Consider the following 24,367-nt stretch of genomic DNA (forward strand, 5'->3'; position numbering starts at 1 on the left):
TCTGATGGCATTTATTAGTTTCTGACTCAGGGAAGGTGAGAAAAACAGTAAAAAACAAAACAAAAAATCAATAATAAAATTGATAACTAATGTCATATTTTCACTTCCATTCACTGAGCCTCCCCTGAAACTGCTTGGAGCGCCCTGGGGGAGGCCCCGCCTCCCACTTTGAAAACCTCCGCACTAGAGCAAATTAGTTGTTTTCTGATCAGCTAACACAGCCCACAGGACATTTGGGCTTGAGAAAATGGGCCAATCAGGACGCTGTTGTTCTTTGTTTGTGGTTTTGCCTCATTGCATATATATTCCGTTGATTGTGCACGCTACTGAGCATGTCTTAACCCATTGATACCTGATGCAGCATTTGCGTGTATATCCCTCATTTGTGTGTGTATCCCTTTAAGACCGTGGTTCGCGGTCTTAAAGGGATACGCACACAAATGCTGCATCAGGTATCAATGGGTTAAAACTTTGCACACGCAGGCAAGCTTAGCTTGGGTAGTTTAGTGGCTGCGTTGCCAAAAAAGTTCCAGGGAAATGGTCTAAAATCACTTACATTTTAATAGGCCAATAATGAGCCAAATGGAATAAACATCCATTTGGAGTTGCAGTAAACAAGTGTTAGGGAGATGTTGGTGTGTTTTGCCTGGGGGATAAATCCCCATATAAACCCCCCACTTTTTACTGCATTGATTGCGTTGTGGAGGAGAGAGCACCCGACATGCTCAATGTTGAGATTCAATTAGAGGCTACTACCGCTACTACACCAATTACCCCCCCCCCCCCGGGTAAACCCATTAATAGAAGAAAAACAATCACTTGTCTGTGTTGCTCTCACCTGGCTAGCCTAATGCTAATGCTAAACCTAATGCTCATCCATACTAACAAAAGTGCCGCTTCCGTACAGACAAGATAATGACTTGGCAAAGCTAAAGAGGACATTGGCACAAGCAGAGGAAAGAGGAGCTTCCAGCAGCACCGGGTGACGGCCGCACTGATCAATTCAAACACAATGGCGCTAAGTTAACATTGGGACGGTTCGCTGGCCCATTCCCCAAAACTCCCCAAATCAGCAATATCAGAAATAGGGCAGTTAGAACATGGTCCTTCCTCCCCAACGTCGTTTCTACTGAAAATTACATTTTAGTAATTCTATGTGTGGTCATTGTCATTACACTATAGGAATGTGAATTATTTTTTCAATCATCCTGTGATTGCATTATGTATACTACACATTTAGAGTTTTATAACCTGTAAAGCTGTTAGAGAAATGAGGTAACCAATCCAGTTTCCAGACATTGTAATGGACATAATTACCGCAATTCCTCCTGGTTTTCTTAGGTACTGTATTGAACGGAGCAGATGAAACCCAGCCAAGAGGTGTTAATGTTGACTGCGTTAGAAAAACGGCAGCCTTTTGGAGAGTTTAATTTCAAAGTTTCACACTCAGGAGGGAATGGTTTTTATAACCAAAGAGTTCCTACAGTGTTTCGTGAGTATATATGTGTCTTAGTTCCATCTGTTTTTAAGACAGCGCTGCTGCTGCCTGAGTTCTAATCAGCCAGTAGGGACAGGTGAAGGCTACGCCATCTGGTGGATGCTTATCAAGCTGCTGTAGCTTGTATGAAGCAGATGGCTACGTGCTTCCTAAGCTCCTCATTATTAACTCTAACACTCTGGTGTTCTCAATGTTAGAAACTCTCTGGGAGAGATTCACCTGAAAGTATAACTATAGAGACACTGCATGAAATAGGCCACGCCCATCACAGGCAAATCGCTCCGTTCATTTCCACACACCAGCATCATTTTCCTTGAATGAAACATAGCTAAAAGCTGTTGTGTGGTGGGGCTGCGCAGACAACAAATGTAAAAAATCGCCAATTAAAGTTGTTTTGTACTCCTGAGCAAAACAAGGAAGCCATTGAGAATTGGCGAGAAGAAGAATGTGGATCTAGCTGTCAAGGAAGTAAGTTGGAGTGTTCATCTTCCGTATATGATCTTTGTGTGCAACACACGACCATGCACGTGACATAGGAGAACGCCAGGATTGGGGGGGGAGTTTTTGTTTTCCCCCGTTTTGGGCGTGGTTTCTGAATGACGACGCGCTCCGCAGTGTCTCTAAACAGCGCATGAGGGTGACCCCGATCAACTGGAATTACAATTCCCGGCACATGTCTTGCGCCGAAACAGATTGTTTACCAATACCATGTCAACAACAGCCGTGTAACAATCAAGTTAATTTTGGAACGCATCAACAACAAAGCAACATGAAAGACATGAAACCTTACAGCCACTCGGAAGTTAATTAATAGTTCCTTCTCTGGGGGGTTCCAGCTGGTACCGTGCACAGAGCTTTTCCTTGTGGGAACCTGGTTTCGGTTCACCTTTGCTGCTTTTGCATCTGTGGCACGTTTATTTGTTGTTAAATACACCGTGCACGTGGCACTCATCGCACGCACACTTGTTTTTGCACTGTGCCCCGTGCACCAAAGGCCATACTGCTGGAGATGCTGTTTTGCATTCAAAAGGAACTTATTGGTCTACTATACTATGAGATTCATAAGGTCAGTTATTATAGAATACGTGCATTACAACTCTTGCTTAACTATACTTGGAATAGTAATTATATACGAATAAAAGCATTGTTGTAAATTGTGACCTGAATCTAAATTTCCAGAGACTTTCTCTTTGATCTTATAAAGCAGCTGCCAAACACTATAAACAAAAACGGTGAAATTGCACGGCTATAAAAGGGAGCGAAAAATAACCAGTGGGACACACAAAGGCTACCATTGACATTGCTCAGAGAAAAGCAGCGACATCTACGAAGAGCAATAAAACGGCGTGTAAAGTCCCCAAAAAGAATCCAGTAAAGAGAAACACCACTGCTGTGCACGTCCTCGTTAAGAGAGGAAAAGCCTGCTCCTCCTTTATGACATCACTTCCTATGAATCCTCCCGTTGGAACTGCCGTGACCCCACGCCTCACCTCTCACGTCAACATCACCTCGTTAAGTCCCCCTGACCCCTGGTCTTACCTCTCGTACTCCAGGTTGTCGTGGTCACAGCGGGCGTCCTTGTGCTTCTCCCAGTCCTTTCCGTGGCGGCAGGTGGTCAGCGAGACGATGTCCTTGCCGTTGTGGATGTGGTGCAGGGCGTTGCGGGTGTCCGAGCCGATGCCCGTCAGATAGCGCTTCCCTTTGAACATCAGCAGGTACTTCCTGCGCGGCGGGATGGTGCTGCGCACCAGCCAGCCGCGCTCTCCGCCCTTCTGCGGGTGCTCCCTGGAGAACAGTGGGATGGAGACGTCGAAGCCCGGCCTGAAGTGCTCCGTGTTGAGGCTGGCTTTGGCTAAGATGGCCTGGCCGATGTTGAAGCCCAGGTCCTCCGTGTAGTTGGGCCAGGTGCCCGAGTACAGGTTGAAGATCAGGTGGTTCCGCCCGTCGTTCCACAGCGGGTAGCCTCGGATGCGCTCGTCCACGTTGGGCACGAACTGCCCCGACAGCTGGTCCCTGTCCAGGGTGTCTATCCCTAGCACAAACAGACACGCTTCGCGGGGGTCCGACGTGTAGTACCGCGACTCGCCTATAGAGGTCAGGATCTTCCTGTAGCTCTCGGACACGCGCTCGTTCTTCTCCGAAGGGTACACGTACACGCGGAAGCCCTCCCTCCCTCTCCGGCGGCACCGCGAGAAGTCGAAGCAGGTCTCCATGCGGCAGCGGCTGTCCTTGTAGATGCCCGACCAAGCCTGCCGGCGCTGGCGGGGCGACTCGGCCGTGCCCGGGTCCGTCTGCAGCTCGTCCAGGTGGGCATAGCGGGGCAGGAAGGCCCGGTCGGTCCAGTTGGGCCAGGGGCGCACCACCTCGCCCCGCTGGCGCGTCAGCAGGCGGAGCAGACGCACCTGGACCCCTCCGCCCCAGTAGAAGAGGAGCAGCCAGCAGCACGCACACAAGCCCAGCAGGACATACTTCTTACGCGCCTGCATGGAGGCCTGTCGCAGTCTCGATTAGCTCTCCTCTCTCTCTCTCTCTCTCTGGTCCTCTGATCGTCTGTTCCTCTGCCCCTCCGCTCTCTGGCCTCACGGGGGCGCTCTCCTCTCTCTCTCTCTCTCTCTCTGGTCCTCTGCCCCTCCGCTCTCTAGCCTCACGGGGGCGGCGGGATTGCCCGGCGACTTCTAACAAGGTGGGTCTAATGGAGGGCAATGTGTTATCGTGGTGGACATCGCCGCCTCTAAGTGTTGCCCGGTCCAGTTAGCCATTTAGAATGACGCAATGTGAGATACCGAATCCGCTCTCTCAGTCGCTCTCCGTCTTCCCCATCGGCCTCGCTCGCCCCCCCTGGTCGTCTCAGACGTGTGTGTGCGTTAGCCCGTCTCTGCCCGGCTGACAGCGATGATGAAGGCTGCTTTCTCCTCTCTCTCAGGCTCAGCTGCTCGCTGCCTCATGGTGCCTGACGCGCCCGCCGTCTGCAGGGCCCCTCCTGGGGAAACAGGTAAACAAACACAGAGAACACAGATCAGTACAGAGCCAGATCAACGCAGAGACAAACTCCGGGATTTGCTAACCGCTGTCGTGAGCGATATGCGCTAACTAGCGCTTTTAGCTTTTAGAAGGCCAAGAGTATAGGCGTGCTTTCGTTTGGGATGGCTTTTTATTGCCAACACAAGACCCTAAGGAGTTAATCCATTGATACCTGATGCAGCATTTGCGTGTATATCCCTCATTTGTGTGTGTATCCCTTTAAGTCTTAAAGGGATACACACACAAATGCTGCATCAGGTATCAATGGGTTAAGCCATATGCAATCTGCAAGCCGGCCTGGCATATACTACAGCAATAAACAGGCACATTCATCCATTCCACACACGTCAACAACAGCAACGCATCTACGCTATCATCAAACAGCACTGAAGTAGCACAGCGGAGTACGGTTGTTTCACAGACAGCAGCAAGGGATTTAAAACTGTGAGGGGGAAAAAAAAGTTCAGTCTGAGCCGCAGCATGGATCAAATTATTTTTTGTAAAGTTTGTGGGAAAAAATATACTTTAAAAGCTCGCTCGATCTTAAACTCTCTCAAAATTCATTCCGTGCACTCACACAGAGAGGCGCCCCAAGCGTGATTATTACCCCAAACATCAAAAACCACCTCTTCATAACATCTGCGTTCTCTCTCTCCTCCTCGCCTTCCACGCGCTCGTGCTGTGAGAGAAGATACACGTAACCGGAGACCCTCACATGTGCTGTGATGTGTGTTGACATCCACTTCGAGGAAAACAGCGCTGCTTTGCGATAGTGCGCTAAAGCTCACGCACGAGACGGCAGGAGAAGCTAGATATTATCGTGCTCTTCAAGCTCCAGCTGAACTGAGCCAGATACAGTTGAGGTGCAGCGGAGGAGAAAATGGGCCGGCGTTTAGTGTCTGAAATGGAGATTTGGAAAAGTCGAAGGAAAACAGAGACGCTTTATGACTCTGAAAAGTCCGTTTGCCTCCGAGAGAGACTGAAGAGAAGGCATTTTTGTTATATTTGCAAACATGCAACGGTTTTTTGACCCCTATATTCTCGCCAAGCATCTCCCCCCCACCATAACTCTGCATCATAAGTGTGTGTGTGTGTGTGTGTGTGTGTGTGTGTGTGCGTGTGTGTCAAGAACACCTCACAGTGAAGGGCAGTGTTCTTACTGCCAGCTGCCTCACAAAGGCAGCTTTCAGGTCTCACCTGCCCTCCCTCTCTCCCTACCTTCTCATTCACATTCCTCATCTCCAGCTCTTCTCCAGCCAAGTCTTCTTCTCTGCTCGCAATAAAAAAAATGCCACACAGGAGATGTGCGGGCCGCCGGGCACACAGGTGATGTGCTGGCCGGGCACACAGGTGATGTGCTGGCCGCGGGCACACAGGTGATGTGCGAGCCGCGGGCACACAGGTGATGTGCGAGCCGCGGGCACACAGGTGATGTGCGAGCCGTGGGCACACAGGTGATGTGCGAGCCGCGGGCACACAGGTGATGTGCTGGCCGGGCACACAGGTGATGTGCTGGCCACGGGCACACAGGTGATGTGCTGGCCGGGCACACAGGTGATGTGCTGGCCGGGCACACAGGTGATGTGCTGGCCGGGCACACAGGTGATGTGCTGGCCACGGGCACACAGGTGATGTGCTGGCCGGGCACACAGGTGATGTGCTGGCCGGGCACACAGGTGATGTGCTGGCCGGGCACACAGGTGATGTGCGAGCCACGGGCACACAGGTGATGTGCTGGCCGGGCACACAGGTGATGTGCTGGCCGCGGGCACACAGGTGATGTGGGGGCCGTGGGCACACAGGTGATGTGCTGGCCGCGGGCACACAGGTGATGTGCTGGCCGGGCACACAGGTGATGTGCGAGCCGCGGGCACACAGGTGATGTGCTGGCCGCGGGCACACAGGTGATGTGGGGGCCGTGGGCACACAGGTGACGTGCTGGCCGCGGGCACACAGGTGATGTGCTGGCCGGGCACACAGGTGATGTGCGAGCCGCGGGCACACAGGTGATGTGCGAGCCGCGGGCACACAGGTGATGTGCTGGCCACGGGCACACAGGTGATGTGCTGGCCACGGGCACACAGGTGATGTGCGGGCCGCGGGCACACAGGTGATGTGCGAGCCGCGGGCACACAGGTGATGTGCGGGCCGCGGGGCACACAGGTGATGTGCGAGGCGCGGGCACACAGCGCATTGTCTGACCTGTCAAATGCACCGACTCTTACTGCAAAAATTCGGTGTGTGCATCGTGTGCATAGAGTTGCTGCATTTGTGAATGTTTTCCACCCGTGTTATCGGGAGAGACCATAGAACATTTCACTCAGAACTTAAAAAAAAAAAAAAAAACATTGAAAAAATATTTTCTTTAACCCCGCTTTTTTTTTTTACGTTTTGGGTTAGGGTTCGACGAAATGTCTAGGGGGAAAATAAATGGCGGATGAAAATCTCTGGTACAGCGCTGAAGCAGGAAGTGACGTTCACTTTGGCTCTACATATTATGCTAGTTGATAACGTAGCTCGGTTGTGACAGCAGTGTCTGTGGGAAGGGGAGGGTGTCAATCTAATCTGCCTTGTGGAGATGTTGGTGGGTGGTGTTTGGCATGTTCTCCTCTTATCTCCTCCTCTGGCTGTGAGTGCAGCAGCGGGAGCAGCAAGCAGACTAAAGTTGTGTCGAAATAGACACTTGGGATCCCATTACACACTCTTCATCAATAATTCACTGGCTCCTTTAGTTAAGGCATTGATTTTCCTTTCTTTATTTCTTTCATGCTTTATATCACCTGCCAGCGACGCGCTGGACTGGAACTCCATCTTCTTCAGGAGGAGACACTCCAGTGAGACATCTGTACCGGCTCTGTCCCACTGATTTGTGGCTGCGCTGATAATTGATAGCGATTGCCGGAGAGGCGTAATAGAAAAGTGATGGAGGATATCATTAAGGTGGTGGTAATGATGATGGGCACGAAGAATTGATTGCATTTCCTTATCCAACATCTAGTGCCATTTCACACTATGCCCTCCTCCTCACTACAACTATGCAGTTGTCTTGCACAAGTAGAGGTATAGATTTGGAAAAATCCTTATATAACGAGTTTTAAGGCTGGAACCAAGCCAACCTGTGACCTACTGAATCGTGAGTGACCATAAAACACTTGTGACCAAAAACAAAAAATAAAAAGCAGGGGGGGGGAAAATTATTTTCGATTCCCCCACCCCACCCCCCTCACCACCCCTCCCCCCTGCTTTTTATTTTTTGTTTCTGCTCCAGCTGAAATGTTTTATGGTCACTCACGATCCCGATTCAGTAGGTCACGGGTTGGCTTGGTTCCAGCCTTAAAACTCCTTAAAAAAGGAAATTTCCCCCCCGAAACGTCTATGGAGAAAATGAATGGGGAACTCTCTTCCGGGGCTGGAAACGTCATGGAACTTCACGTGACTGTTGAGCGCTATAACGGTCCACTGAGGATGTTCATTTAAATTTTACATTGATGAAAGTGGGCTCTCTCCATTACCGCTGCAACAATAGACCCTTCTCACGGGGGCCATTTTGTGTGGAAAAGGCAGGGTGAACACAGGTGAGAGCAAAACACTAATGAGGATTTCAAACGTCCATGATTGGAATGTGGAAACCCTCATTAGTGTTTTGCTCGCACCTGTGTTTATTCTGCCTTTTCGACACAAAATGCCCCCCGTGAAAAGGGTCTATAACAGTAGCAGCAGCAGCAGCGGGGGAGCCCTTTTCCAAGCCTAACTGACGCTGCGCTGTTTCACACTGACACCATGCCCTGAGAACCTGTCACCCGACACCCTCCATTCATCTGGCTTTTTAAAATCACACCGGCCAATAGCGGGGATTTGAATTGATTTTTAAAATGACAGTACATAGCAGTTAGGGTTCGGAGGCAACGAGGCATTACCGGTTTCAGGACGGATGATGATGTGTGAATAGGACAAAAGCATTGAGGATAACATTACGGGCTGGTAGGCTAAGGGCAGAAAACCATTATTTTGTGTTCTATAACAAACCACAATTATCCGCTGGCTGAAAACGTTGCCTGTGCATGAACAGCCTGAGGTGTTCTCCAGTCCACTTGCATCATTCTCTCATGATAATGCTGCTGCCTGCTATATTGTGTGTATGCTGTTTCTCCACTAGAGTTACTGTACATCAGCCCCTAATGCCTAGTTTACACTACAAGACTTTCCCCCGGATTTTACATAGGATCTCCAGTTGGACTCAGTCTGTCTTTGTTGACTCTAGTCTGCAGTTGTTGTGCCAGTCGGCAGCAAAATCTGTTAGTGTATACTGGGTACAGATTTCTAATCTGTTAGTGTATACTGGGTACAGATTTCTAATCTGTTAGTGTATACGGGGTACAGATTTCTAATCTGTTAGTGTATACGGGGTACAGATTTCTAATCTGTTAGTGTATACTGGGTACAGATTTCTAATCTGTTAGTGTATACGGGGTACATCTGTTAGTATATACGGGGTACAGATTTCTAGTCTTCAAGTGTAAATTGCCTCCCGACGACGTCTTGTAGTGTATACTGCCTTGTCTGAGTCAGTTGTGTAGTGTATTTCAGTCAGGTTTTCAGTCGTGATAAAAAATATCTTAATGAACCAGTCTTGTAGTGTAAACTCCCCAGTCTTCTCATAATCTGTTCACATTTTGAAAGTCTTCTAGTGTATCACAGGCATTATATGCTGCATGGTATATTGCAGTGTTTCTCAAACTTTTTCAGACCAAGGACCACTTATACTCTTTTTTTAAAGTTTTGTTGTGATGCTTTTAAATGTCCATTTTATTCTCTTCTTTTCTTTTCTTTTCCTGTCAACCATTTTATGTGAAGCACTTTGAATTGCCTCTGTGTATGAAATGTGCTATACAAATAAACTTGACTTGACTTGACTTGACTTACCAATGAAAAAAACTCGGGGACCACCTAACTCCCAAAACATCCCCAAAAACAATAGGCCTACTACTTCAACTGTAGAAAATTACAGGCTAATTAAATGACAAATAGCAGTACAATTAATAAAATGTTTGGCTTCCCACAATTATGAAAACAAGATAACCGATATAAAAAATATATATGTAATTTATTTTAGTTAGTCCATTTACTTTTTTTTTTACATTTATTTCTCCTGTTCAGTTCAAATATATTCAAAGTTCAAAGAAAGTTTTTTCAAGTTCAATAAATGCACAATGTTGCCAAAGTCAAATAGGCTATCTTTTGCCATCTTCAAGTTGCATTCAGTGATGTTTTTGTGTTCAAATAAGTGTTAAATGGCTCTATATTCTGACAGCAATTACTAAAATAGAGTGTTTGGTCAGTAACTCGGAACTCCCAACCACCCACTGTACTCTGTCTCTCTCCTGTAGCCCTGCAGGCAGAGTGGACGTATCTCCGCAACCGTACGTCGTAGAGAGTCAGGGGCGATGGCGTTGGATTTGGGGTGAAAAAATACATATATTCCTTTACAGGCATGGTGATCTGACATTGAGTTTCCCAGAAAATGTAAAACATTTCTCCGATTGGATAGTGGGAGGTAAAAAAAAAGGAAAGAAATATAAATCTACTCACAGACCACTAGGGGGCAGTGGTACGCGGACCACTGTTTGAGAAACACTGGTATATTGTGTACAAGGAGCGTTAATGATGAATGTAGGGCAGTGCAACTCTGGGGCAAGTCTCAGCCTGACTGGGCCTAGCTAGCTAGCAACACTGGAGCTGTGAATCTGCTAGCACACACGCGCGCGCGCGTACAAGCAGAGATACACACCGACACACCGACACATGCACAGCGAGGCAGCAGAGATACACACCGACACACCGACACATGCACGGCGAGGCAGCAGAGATACACACCGACACACCGACACAGCGAGGTAGCGGTAAGTGGTGAGAGAAGTCCCTCTGTCACGGATCACTGATGGATCCTTATAGCCGGGTGGTGACGAGCGGTGGAAAAGGCCACAGGACTCATTGAAGAGACACGCCTGAAGGAGGAAGGACAGGGTTCAGTGAGAGGTGACAGGGAGGATTTAAGAGCCTTTCACTTCCACGCATCCATCCTTCCATCTTGCTTTCTTTCCCATATCTACTCTTCCTTCATCCTACATTTCATTCACCTGCTTCCTTTGATTCTTTCCTCCCCTCTCTCTCCCTCTCTTCACTATCCTCCGCCGGTGACCTAACTTGACTTGTGTGTGAGGGGGTTTTCTTTAAAAACTATCCACCTTATTTTTGGCGGCCATTTTTGCCTGATCTGCCTGATGGCTGCTTCTTCCGGTGTGATCCTCCCAGCCTTGTTGCTGACAGCTTGACACCCGTCTGGGCGAACGGAGCAAATCACTAATCAGGTCCAGCTTGGCAAAAATCTCGTCGATAAATATCCCTTTAAGAGCGCAGTGCATTCATGGGTAATTGCCTGCTGTGGCTAATATTAACCATTTCGAGTAACACTGTTTCCATACGGATCACCAGCGTTAGTTTGTTGTTTATAACGTGGCTATATTCATAACATTTTCTATCTCAGATGCGTTATTCCGAATCGCACATAGGTTACGCCTGGCGCAACCTATGTGGGTTTCAGGACGAAACAGACTCGAGCCACTAACGTCATCTTAAGAGCACAATATTCCTGGAATGCAAGTTTAACTAAACAGTTACATGTCCTCTGCATTCTACATAAAATTAAGATATTACGGGTTGTTTTATTTTGTATGTTACATACTTATTGACCAAGTTATGTTCAATTCAGCCAGGGTACAAGAGACTGAGTGTAGGCGGCCATCTTTTCAAATCAAGTAGAATACATTAGGAAATGGCAAGCGGCAACAATAAGTCACGTTAAACCGGACCTTGTACGCACAATTATTTTTTACAGTGGGGCATTCAAAAATAAGGTGGATACTGTTTTTCTTTTTCAATCACCCTCTCTAAACGGGGGGAGAGAGAGAGGGAGGGGAGGAGCATAAAAAGGAGGAATAAACGCAAGCAGAGCAAACGATTTTTTGATAATTTCTTCGCCTTGAGTGCAAAGAAAAAAACGACTTCCAGGAAGGTTCAATTAGAGTGTACTGAGCAAGCAATGGAACTGTGTCAACACTGTGTCAACACTGCAGGATCTGTGTCAACACTGCAGGATCTGTGTCAACACTGCACTGAGTTGTTGGGGAGGGGGGATAGTGGAATAGTGCACACACACTGCACTGACATCAGAGAGCAGCAGGCAGCAGCAGGAGGATCAGGTACCATCAGAGGTAACAGGATAAACCAGCTTTGCTACTATGTGTTTCATAGCCGCACCACAAAGGAGTAGTGCTGCGTCTCAACTGTCTTCTTCTGGTTGCTGCTTACTCACCTTACGCACCCCTCTCTCTCTCTCTCTCTCTCTCTCTCTGTCACACACACACACACACACACACACACACACACACACACACACACTCCTCACAACACATGAAAGAATATGTGTTTCTGAACAATAATGTCCCCATGGCATACCCCTTTTCATCATTTTTCGACGCCACCGGTTGCGTTCCTTTCCCGGTTACGTTCCTCCGCCATCAACTTCAAAACGTCACGTGGGTTAATTTGAAAAACGTCACGTCGGTTAGAGAGTGAAGGCCCAATTACACTCTACGTTAAAGACGGAGACGGACAGAGCCTTGTGGGATTTCAGACGTTGTGGAGGTTCTGTTGGACCACCCTGCACCTCCAAAAAAGGACGAAAAAGGGGCACCTTTCACGTCGGTATAACGATGCCGAGGGACTTGACAAAATAGTCAACATAGCAGGCGTCGAGAACGAGAACGGGGCTGCATCTAAAAGACTTCCGATTGAAACGTAATTTGATTTGGACGAGTCAACTTCCGATTGAACGTAATCCGATTTGGAGGAAATGGGGAAGTCAATAGTCGAGGAGAGAGAAGGAAGAAAAGGAAGAAACCCAGCAGGGATGAAGGGACAAACGTGAGGTTTGGAGGAAGAAGAAAACACAAGAGGAGCAGACTTGGTGCTACAACATGGTGTGGCTGACAGCTGGGCCTCAACCCCAAGCCTCCTCTTCAGGGACTCGCTCAGCTGCTTCTACCTGCTGTTGTTTCCCACCACAACACTGCTCCTCCATCTTGTCACTCAGGGAGACGTGGATTGAAATGTCTCATCTCACCTGTCTCTCTCTCTGTGACAGTGATCACACACACAGCATCTCACCTGTCTCTCTCTCTGTGACAGTGATCACACACACAGCATCTCACCTGTCTCTCTCTCTGACAGTGATCACACACACAGCATCTCACCTGTCTCTCTCTCTGACAGTGATCACACACACAGCATCTCACCTGTCTCTCTCTCTGTGACAGTGATCACACACACAGCATCTCACCTGTCTCTCTCTCTGACAGTGATCACACACACAGCATCTCACCTGTCTCTCTCTCTGACAGTGATCACACACACAGTATCTCACCTGTCTCTCTCTCTGACAGTGATCACACACACAGCATCTCACCTGTCTCTCTCTCTGACAGTGATCACACACACAGCATCTCACCTGTCTCTCTCTCTGACAGTGATCACACACACAGCATCTCACCTGTCTCTCTCTCTGACAGTGATCACTGATCACACACACAGCAGCTTATTCAACAGTGTTTACTATACTAGAACAGCCATGATGGCCTCGCACGCAAAGACATTCAGCGTTCGCCTTCTCCTTTCGATCAATGGGATGTTTTTTTTAACCCATTGACACCTGATGCAGCATTTGCATGTATATCCCTCATTTGTGTGCGTATCCCTTTAAGACCGCGAACCGCGTTAACGCGGTTCGCGGTCTTAAAGGGATAGGCACACAAATGCTGCGGCTTGACTTGATATTTGTTTCCTTTGCTACTTTCTGGCCGGGGCGGGCGGGCGGCACTTCTTCTGAGCACATTTTGACCTTGTAAAAAGTCTTGAAAATGATGAAATCCACTCTCATTACAGTCATTCTGTGGGAAGAGGAGTCAGTCAGAGGAGCATGAGGCACGGCGGCAGCATGTCTGAAATGATTTTGGGTAGCGACATAAAGCGCGTTGTAAACCGACACCGGATGGGCCAAATGTCTGGAGGGGGGGGGGTGAAATCTCCATTCCTCCCCGGCTGATTGGGTTCGCCTGGGAGAAGAGGTGCGTCCAGCTGAATGATAGAAGCAGCCCACCAGAGGCTGACACACATCCCGGGCAATTACACTGTGGGGAGTTGATGCTTCATGCCAGCTAGCGCTCGCTCGGCAGCAGCAGGCATTTCAACGTGTTATTGTGTGATCGTTTGTGGCTGTGCGTGCTCGTGTGTGTGTGTGTGTGTGTGTGTGTGTGTCGATACTATACTTAAACAGACATCTGGCGTGTGTGTGTGTTTTCGCAGGCCTAAAGCTGGCGACATATATTAGTTCAGCGAAATGAAGTGTTCTGAAGAAAACACAAATCTTGCGGTGGGGCGAGAGGCTCGGGCGGACTAAAATTAAACCCTGGACTCTGTCATTACAGGGCCTGAGAGACGTGACCGAGGGCCATATATATATATATATATATATGTTGTGTGTGTGTGTGTGTGTGTGTGTGTGTGTGTGTGTGTGTGTGTGTGTGTGTGTGTGTGTGTGTGTGTGTGTGTGTGTGTGTGTGTTTTGTGTGGGGTTGGAGGGGGCAGGATAGCCAGGAATGTGCATGTGAATGTCACTTGTGATCTCTTCCTGAGTGTATAACCTGAGTAGGGGCAAGTGACCGACTGACTGACTGACTGACTGACTGACTGACTGACTAACTGACTTACAGAGTGACTGACTGACTGACTGACTTACAGAGTGACTGACTGACTGACTGACTTACAGAGTGACTGACTGACTTACAGAGTGACTGACTGACTGACTGACTGACTGACTTACAGAGTGACTGACTGACTGACTGACTGACTTACAGAGTGACTGACTGACTGACTTACAGAGTGACTGACTGACTGACTGACTTACAGAGTGACTGACTGACTGACTGACTGACTGACTGACTGACTTACAGAGTGACTGACTGACTGACTGACTGACTGACTGACTTACAGAGTGACTGACTGACTCACTGACTGACTGACTGACTGACTGACTTACAGAGTGACTGACTGACTGACTGACTGACTGACTTACAGAGTGACTGACTGACTGACTGACTGACTGACTGACTGACTTACCGACTGACTGACTGACTGACTGACTTACAGAGTGACTGACTGACTGACTGACTGACTGACTGACTGACTGACTGACTGACTTACCGACTGACTGACTGACTGACTTACAGAGTGACTGACTGACTGACTGACTGACTGACTTACAGAGTGATTGACTGACTGACTGACTGACTGACCGATTGATTGAGGTGACGGTGGAGGTTTGTCTGTTTGTCTTGTGACAGTAACCGCTAACAACACCGGTCGCAAACCTGGAGAAATCGGAAAACACATCCGAGGTTCAGGCGACCCGCAACGCGTCGCGCGCAAAACCAATCTGGCGTGACACTGAACTGACAGCAGCAACGCCTGCTACTGTAGGTCCACTTCAAGGAGGGGGGAGGAGCCTGCTACTGTAGGTCCACTTCAAGGAGGGGGGAGGAGCCTGCTACTGTAGGTCCACTTCAAGGAGGGGGGAGGAGCCTGCTACTGTAGGTCCACTTCAAGGAGGGGGGAGGAGCCTGCTACTGTAGGTCCACTTCAAGGAGGGGGGAGGAAATATGCAAGAAATGCATGGAGGAAAACAAAAGACACAAAGCATCAGCAAATCCTTCAGGCGAAATATGTGCAAAAGCTACAGAGGCCATGCTGACGCCATGTAGGGAACCAATTGGCTGAGTTGACTGAAGTTCTGAATGGTTGAACTCAGAGAAGCTGTTACTGACTGTTGTGACTGTTGCTAATATAGCTAATTTGCTTATATTGCTAATATTAGTTAATATATAGAAATAGAAATATGTCACCAAGAATTGTTATGAAATGTTATGATCTATAGTAACCTATGTAGGCTTCATTGGAACATAATAGATACAAATGTGTCTAGTAGCTGGCTACAAAAAAAAGAAATATGATGTCATTGTTTGTACAGATAAGAATGGTGTTGCTGCTGCAAAAAAGGCCATTCAGTGTCTATCAGCAAAATAATCAATCTTAATAAATACCAGATACTGTAGCTATACCTCAGGCCTCTCTACGTAATAACAGACTCATTTTTTTTATGAACGTCAACATTCTGTTGCATCATCTGAAGGTGTGGTTGCACTAGGGACGGTCAGGGCGTTTGGTTTTCTGGGATTGAAAAGGAACAGTACTGCCAATACTGAGATGTTAAGGCAACGTGTTGCCTTCAGGCTCCCCATAAAAAGTTCTGATTTGATCCAGTTAGATAAGTTCTGATTTGATCCAGTTAGATAAGTTCTGATCTGATCCATACTGCGGTGTGTGATAAGTTCTGATGTGATCCATACTGTGGTGTGTGATAAGTTCTGATGTGATCCATACTGTGGTGTGTAATAAGTTCTGATCTGATCCATACTGTGGTGTGTGATAAGTTCTGATGTGATCCATACTGTGGTGTGTGATAAGTTCTGATCTGATCCATACTGTGGTGTGTGATAAGTTCTGATCTGATCCATACTGTGGTGTGTGATAAGTTCTGATCTGATCCATACTGTGGTGTGTGATAAGTTCTGATGTGATCCATACTGTGGTGTGTGATAAGTTCTGATGTGATCCATACTGTGGTGTGTGATAAGTTCTGATGTGATCCATACTGTGGTGTGTGATAAGTTCTGATCTGATCCATACTGTGGTGTGTGATAAGTTCTGATCTGATCCATACTGTGGTGTGTGATAAGTTCTGATCTGATCCATACTGTGGTGTGTGATAAGTTCTGATCTGATCCATACTGTGGTGTGTGATAAGTTCTGATCTGATCCATACTGTGGTGTGTGATAAGTTCTGATCTGATCCATACTGTGGTGTGTGATAAGTTCTGATGTGATCCATACTGTGGTGTGTGATAAGTTCTGATGTGATCCATACTGTGGTGTGTGATATGTTCTGATGTGATCCATACTGCAGTGTGTGATAAGTTCTGATGTGATCCATACTGCGGTGTGTGATAGCCCAGGCCAGGGTAAGGGGGGAGTAGGTGAGCGTTAACGACGCCAGGCTGTAGTCACATCAGATCAGTCTGTGCTGAGACAAAGACAACCTGCTGTGGTGAAAATAGGAGCAGCCATAAGCAACCCTGGCAGACCTGTCTCCTGCTCTGTGATTTGTCTCACACACACACACACACACGTACACACGTACACACACACACACACACGTACACGTACACATGTACACACACACACGTACACACGTACGTACACACACACACACACACACACACACACACACACACGTACACACGTACACACGTAAACACACACACGTACGTACACACACACACACACACACACACACACACACACACACTATACATATTCAGACACACATCCATGCACACACACACACACACACACACACACACTATACATATTCAGACACACATCCATGCACACACACACACACACACACACACACACACACACTATACATATTCAGACACACATCCATACACACACACACACACACACACACACACACACACACGCACACACGCACATTTTGCTCCTGGCTGAACAATGTATTTTTGCTGCGTAAGAAAGCAGACTCATCTCTCTTTGCCGTCGACACACAGCTACTGGGGGAGTTTTTCCATTAGCTCGACCCACCTCAGAACCAGAGCGGCCATAAACTTAATCAAGCGCTGCTACTTTTACGAGCAAATGTCGTGCGTACGGATAACACAACAACAACAGCGTGCGTTCTCCTCTACCTTCGTACAGTAAAAGCGTGGTTGGCTCTGCGTGGGTAGAGAGAGGCGGCTCTGACACGTTTAATAAGATGTTTACCTCGAGCCGAAGGGGCCGCCGCGCGACGCAAACCAGCATCCCGACCGTGCTCCCCGTTTCCAAAAGGCCGTGGCGTAATTACACGCCGGGTTTGATTAATTATGTCTCCGCAATATGCTGCACTCCAAACAGCACCAGGGCTAATTAAGAGAACACTCCAAACAGCACCAGGGCTAATTAAGAGAACCAACGAGGTGGGTAGGAGCAATTATTAGGGGGGGCTTCTAGGCGAGCTCTCTGGAATTTGGCGGTGGGGTTTATAGTCCCGGGAACGTGGCTGTAGTTAGCACACAGAGACAGAGAGCGGGACGATAGCCTTGCATCGTCGGCGCACAGCTCCCAGCGTATCCAACGAGAGAGACGAAGCCGAGCTGGGACACAGGTAAGAGGGAGGACGTTGCTCTCTCTCTCTCTCTCTCTCTCTGTGCGTTTGGCTGGCAGGCGGCGCACCTGACGACACACACGCCAGCAGGAAGAGCATGCGGTTAAATCCATCTGGCTTATTAGCCGCTCCTGCTCACAGTGCAGCCGGCCTGCAGCTCATCTTATCTTTGGGGGCATCAGGCTGGAGATGTGTCCCTATCGCAGAAACCCCCCCCCCCCCCACATCAGATCGGCCCATCAGCGTTTTAACCTTGACGAGACGGAGGAGATGTACCATCTGACCCTGGGATCAGGAGAAAGGGGCACGTTCCAAATGGGGTTCAATTAGTAGTGGAGCGTCCCCGACGTCTGTGATTCAGTCAGTAGAGTGCATGGTGTTATCGGTGTACTGTCGGGTGGAAATCTCGTGCAAGACTTTTTTGGATCTTGTCAGAAAAGCACTTTATTTTAAAAGTCTTTACCTCTACTTTATATTATTTATAGCATGTTAATTTATACTTGACATTACACGTACGTTATTATTATATTCGAGTCGAGTCTATTCGTATAGCCCTAATTCACAAGCATGTCTCAGAGTGCTTTACAGAGAATGGATCTAGCTAAGTCTAGCTAAGCACTATAAACAGAATTGAACAATCTTAGAGAGACAGAGGGAGGAGAGAGATGAGGGGGGAGTGAGAAGGGGGAGAGAGATGGGAGAGAACAGGGGAGAAGGGAGAGAGAGAGAGATGGGAGAGAACAGGGGAGAAGGGAGAGAGAGAATAACCTGACACTGCCAGATGGTTTGATCTCATGATCTTGCGCGAAATCCAGCTGCCTTGCAAGGTGAGAAAGAGAAGAGAGAACAGAACAGATAGGACATACTAGGGCTGGGCGATATGGTCGAAATCAATATCACGATAATCACCAAGGATCTTTCTCGATATCAATATATATCACAATGTGGTTCATAAGATTATCCAAATGCACGTTAAATAACCAGATGAATGTTCATCTCATTGGACCGAATGGTAATGTAGGTGTGACGTCAAACAAAACAGAAATATTCAAATAATACTGCACTAATTGCGACCATATTTCATTTTATGAGAGTTTTTAAGTCAAATTTGGTTGCCATCATCAATATTGAAGTATCTTCATATCATCGCGATATGATTCTGCTGAAAGACAATAAATGATCATATTGAGAATATCGCCCAGTATACTGTATGTCTCATGTTTCCTACCAGCTACTCCTCTACTATGAGCGCAACCACCTACACGCCAACCCTGCGAAGACCCAAGTCTGCTGGTTCCACCTCAGGAATCTTCTCAACATCAAATGTTCTGGAACACCAGTCGAGCAGTGTACCCACCCCATCTACTTTGGTGTAACTCTGGAGCGCACCCGTTCCTTCAACGAGCACGTCAACAACACCAAATCCAAAGTTGGTTCCCGAAACAACATCCTACGGAAACTGACCAACTCCAAAAGGAGAGCCACAGCAGCATCCACATTAAGATCTACTGCTCTCGCTCTGTGCTATTCCTCTGCAGAATATGCACGCCCTGTGTGGGAGACATCAACCCATGCCAAGAAACCTGACCCAGCATTGAACAACACCTGCCGCTTGATCACTGGTTGCTTGAAACCCACCAATACAAGCCACCTCCTCTATGGACGTCAACCCCCGGCCCAACCACTGAAGTCAAGAAGAAGCTTCCCCAGCCATGTCCAGCCACTAACAACATCTCGAGAAGAAACCAGACTCCAGCTCTGGATGGAAAAGCTGGAGAACGACCCCCCTTAGCTCCAACTGACATGTGAATCCCTCCTGCTGAGGACCTTCCTCGTGGCTCAGAAGCACCTTGGGTTCAGTGGAAGACACTCAACCGCCTGAGAACAAGAACAGGCCGATCAAAAGCTGCTCTGGTCAGATGGGGCTACAAGACTGGCCCACAACCACCTGTGAATGTGGAGAAGCAGACCACACTATGGAGCACACTGCCTTGTCTGCCCTCTACTACCCAACCCTTGCAGCTCAAAAGACCTTGCAGAGTTCAATAAAAAATGCAAAGAACTGCGTAAAAAAATGGGAAACTGTCATATAACCATCATGCTTCGAAGAAACGAAAAGAAGAATTGAAAAGTTGGATACATGCATTTTTCTTCATTTTTAACATTTTTAACATTGTAATAGTAGTAAAGACATCACATCTATAGAGATCTACCTCTGTAATGTGACTACGGTCTGTCTTGGACAATGCCTCGATAAGACGGGATTTGTGCTTCTCTATAATCACCAGGGCGGGTGGGGGATTGCATAGAGCAAAGTGAATTCATAAACCAGATGAAATGCGTGTAGGCGACAGCTTGTGTGCAACATCCAGCCTCCCCAGAGAGCCTTTTGTGTCACATTGATGGTGAAGACGGCACAGACATCATCACCGAAAGAAATCACCATCTATTCTCATCAGAAATGACACGAGCGTTGTAATTAGTTGCTGCAGTGATCTCTGGCAGCCTGGAGGGTTTCTTTGGGAGTCATTACTACGTGAGAAGCAACTCAGTGGGACGTGAAGGCAGGTGATGTTTCGCTCCTGTGTGAGCTATTAACTAACACAGCTTTAAATGCAAGAGGGCGCCCAACACACGCACCATTCACAAAACAAAGCCAATGTCATCATTTCGCATGCAGAAGATGCAGTTGATGTTGGTTTTAAATGTGACACTAAGAAGTGTGTCTGGTATTTTAATTTGCATTATAATAGCGTTCAAGTGAACCTCTCCATGCAAATTTCGTCAAATGCATTATGCAGTTCAGGTCTCCAGAATTGAATGTGATTTGTGTTTGTGCTCAGAACAAAAAGGGAAGCACGCACATCTCCGTGAAAATTTACAGGTGCTGGACTCAAAAATACACACCATAAAAGAAGAGGAAGTCCGCACACTGTTGAAGCTCCAGCGACCACAAGCTTTAATTAAACTTGTGGTCGCTGGAGCTTCAACAATTTGTGTTTGTGCTGCCTGTTTGTTTGTGCTGCCTGTTTGTGAGTAAACACTTTTGAAGCGATGTCCTGTCAGAATGTGTGATATCTGTGCACTCTTCTGCTGTGCTTTGCACCGTCCCGTTGCCGTGTCGGCTTCAGTCTGCGAGGTCCATCTGTGTGTGCGCACTGTGTGAATCAGTGCTGTGAAACTCTGCCTTGTCGATATGTCTCCGCATATGGCGGTTTCCTTTAGTTGACGTTGTGTCATTGTGGTTTTGATGGCACGGCACACTATTTCTCAAGCACAAACAAATTGACAGCTGAACCGCTGGCATTATTTAATCATCTTGCATGGTGTGTGCAAGTGCAACACTCAGCCCGTCTGTCCGGTAGGTAGGAGAAGCCGTCATCTGCCCAAAAACCTCAGCGCAGACTAAAGATACTATTATACTAATATATATATATATATATATATATATTATATCCAGGTTATGAGAACAGGCTAAATGGCTGCATAATTAGTTACAATCACATTAGCCTTTGATGTGCTGTGCATCATTAACATTTGACATGAAGGCATCAGTTACTATGGGACACAGCTACCTGTAATATAAACATACTGTACTCTATATCTATCTATCTATCTATCTATCTATATATATATATATATATATATATATATATATATATATATATATATATATATATATATGCCTATACACACACACACATACATAATATAATATATATATATATATGTATGTGTGTGTGTGTGCGTGTGTGTGTGTGTGTGTGTGTGTGTGTGTGTGTGTGTGAAACTGTCAAAGACTATCTATTGAGCCTACCTGTCACTAGCATTATATATATATATATATATATATATATATATATATATATATATATATATATATATATATATATATATATATATATGCTATATATAAGTATATTTATATATAACTGTCAAAGACACACTATCTATTGAGCCTACCTGTCACAGACTGACACTGAGATCCCTCTGAGTTGGCAGAAGCAGGTTCATCCGCTTCAGAGTTGAGTTGGGCTGTGGAGCTTCAGCCTGTCCAGTCAGTCCTCCTGAAGCAGAGTCTGTCCAGTCAGTCCTCCTGAAGCAGAGTCTCAGCCTGTCCAGTCAGTCCTCCTGAAGCAGAGTCTCAGCCTGTCCAGTCAGTCCTCCTGAAGCAGAGTCTCAGCCTGTCCAGTCAGTCCTCCTGAAGCAGAGTCTGTCCAGTCAGTCCTCCTGAAGCAGAGTCTGTCCAGTCAGTCCTCCTGAAGCAGAGTCTGTCCAGTCAGTCCTCCTGAAGCAGAGTCTCAGTAGGCTACAATTGCGCACTGAACTGTTGAGCGCCGTCAGTCAGTCAATGACCGGCTGTAGTGGCTCCAAAGAAAATCCACTTCTCCTCCTCGCGGCAAACCGGCCCTCCTCCTCTCGATTTGCGATCCCTATAATATGATGAAGTTACAAGGCTGACATAGCGTAAACACACACGCACCATCCGCCGGGGCGCGTCCATAAAAATGATCCTCCTCCCTCCGCCCATTCGCGTCTGCCCTCCCAATTTCCCAGCGCTCTGTGGTCTGTGCCGATATGTCTGGCTCGCTTTGATCCTATAGGCTACCTCACAGCCATGCACCTCATTGTGTGCATTTGTAGAGCGCACATCCCACCACTAGCCTGCTGACACTGCTTCACCAGCTAGTACCAGTCGAACCAGCTGCGTCTGTTGTCCTAGCTGATCCTATGGGACTAAGTGCGCCTGTGAGTTTATACTGACCTTATTATACCATTTAGCCCCCCTATGGTATTGTATCACTCGTATATTTAAAGTTGTACTGTGGTGGTATTCCTATCCTACGATTACTATGCCTGCTGTTTGTAAGGGCTTCCGAGACATGTGATCCCATCTCAACATCTGTACAAAGGTGCGTTGCTAAGCGCCATGCAAACAATGGTAGCAGTAAAAACGTGGACAAAGACACTATATAAAGAGCCATGCGTTTTATTTCTAAATATAGCCTACAATCGCAGCTTGGGCCGTTTCCACGTGCCAATGCTCGAGGAACGCGTATTCGTTTTTATCTACACGAAAATTAAAATGCACAATTTTTTGCTTTGGCTATTTACTGATAGAAGCTATTATATCCTGTGATTTGAGATCATTTAATCTCCTCTGAACCACAGGCGCATTGAATTATTGCTCATCTAAAAATGAGCACAGCCCCTCTCTGTGCGAAGACGAGAGGAGAAAGCACCCTACGATCACCCCTGCGCTCCTCCGCCTGCCTTCTCCCCGACAGAGAGCTCGCCCTTACCGGGTGGCGAACCACGCTCTTCTGCCCCTCTCTGGTAATTTCCCTTTTCACACCGCGGCCGCGGGCATTTGCGAATCAATTCGGCGTGCGTGCACAGGTTTCGCCGACGGTATGTGAATGATATGTGCGCGTTAAATTGTCCCATTTTTCCATATCCACAACAGTCCACACACACGACCCGCCCCCCGGCGCTTGTGATTGGCTCAGGAGGCTCCTCGACGCTTTCGTCTCACCGTAAAAGAAAAACACGCACATCTGGACGATTAACGGCGCGGGAGCGTTTTTGGAAACACCGAATTACGCACAGGAATTGCGCGACATGGACGAGCGTCATATTTCCCCAAAGTGGCTGGCTGGAAATAGCCTGTTCATTCTTGTAACCTAGCTGAGGATTTTAGTAGCTAGATCAGGCGTTTCAAACACATTGATATCACTGACACCCATGACACAAACCACTACTATTTGATATTTTGTCCCAGAGCCATATAGCAGGATTGTTGTTGTTGTTGATTTATGATAATTTGTGATGAATTAGTGCTATTAAAATTATTCTCCCCACAAAGCCCCCTGGAGGTCCCATTACCCCATTATCAAATGCAGCCTACCAGTCTACTCAGAGGGCTGGGCGGGTTTGTTCTTTGTTAAAGACTCCTTTATCATGAGCTCCCATCAAAAGACGAATTTTTATGACAGCTCCCCATAGACTATTGGATTATAGTGCAAAAGGATAGGAATGTCTTCCAAACGCAATGAGACTCGACGAATTTAATTGAACGTAGCCTACAATAATATGCAGGGCAGGGGAAAAACAGCTGAGCTGAGTGAAGCGTTCCAAGCACAACCGGCATTTGTGAGGCTCTTGCGCCGCTCTGTGTCTAAAAGGGAGTTTCCCTTCTCTGATCCGACGCTGTCTTGTCTGTCTGGAGACTGAGCTCCTGTCTGGATCTTGGACGTGAAGCCCGCAGAGAGAGAGGGGCTGGCTGGCTGGGCAAAGCGAGACTAATCACTGAGCAACAGTGTGGAGGCTTTCTGGGGATTAGTGGCATCTGTCACAGCTTGAATGTGATTTCAGCTTTCACCAAAACATGATAACAGAGTGCATCAAGGATTGAAATACCATAAACGCCCTAAATGGACAATGCCTTG

At 47.3% G+C, this 24,367-nt stretch overlaps 1 pseudogene across 1 annotated transcript; it reads right to left on the minus strand.

Moving 5' to 3' along the window:
• Positions 1-3,033: 3,033 nt before the first annotated feature.
• On the minus strand, positions 3,034-22,106 carry LOC310785362 (exostosin-1c pseudogene; annotated as a pseudogene). The gene is made up of 2 exons (XR_014554079.1): positions 21,882-22,106; positions 3,034-4,478 (listed from the first exon to the last, which is right to left on the minus strand). The product of XR_014554079.1 is annotated as an exostosin-1c pseudogene (transcript).
• Positions 22,107-24,367: the final 2,261 nt, after the last annotated feature.

The sequence above is a fragment of the Poromitra crassiceps genome (assembly GCF_964638095.1).
Source record: "Poromitra crassiceps genome assembly, chromosome: 11".
In the NCBI taxonomy this organism is placed as follows: domain Eukaryota; kingdom Metazoa; phylum Chordata; class Actinopteri; order Beryciformes; family Melamphaidae; genus Poromitra; species Poromitra crassiceps.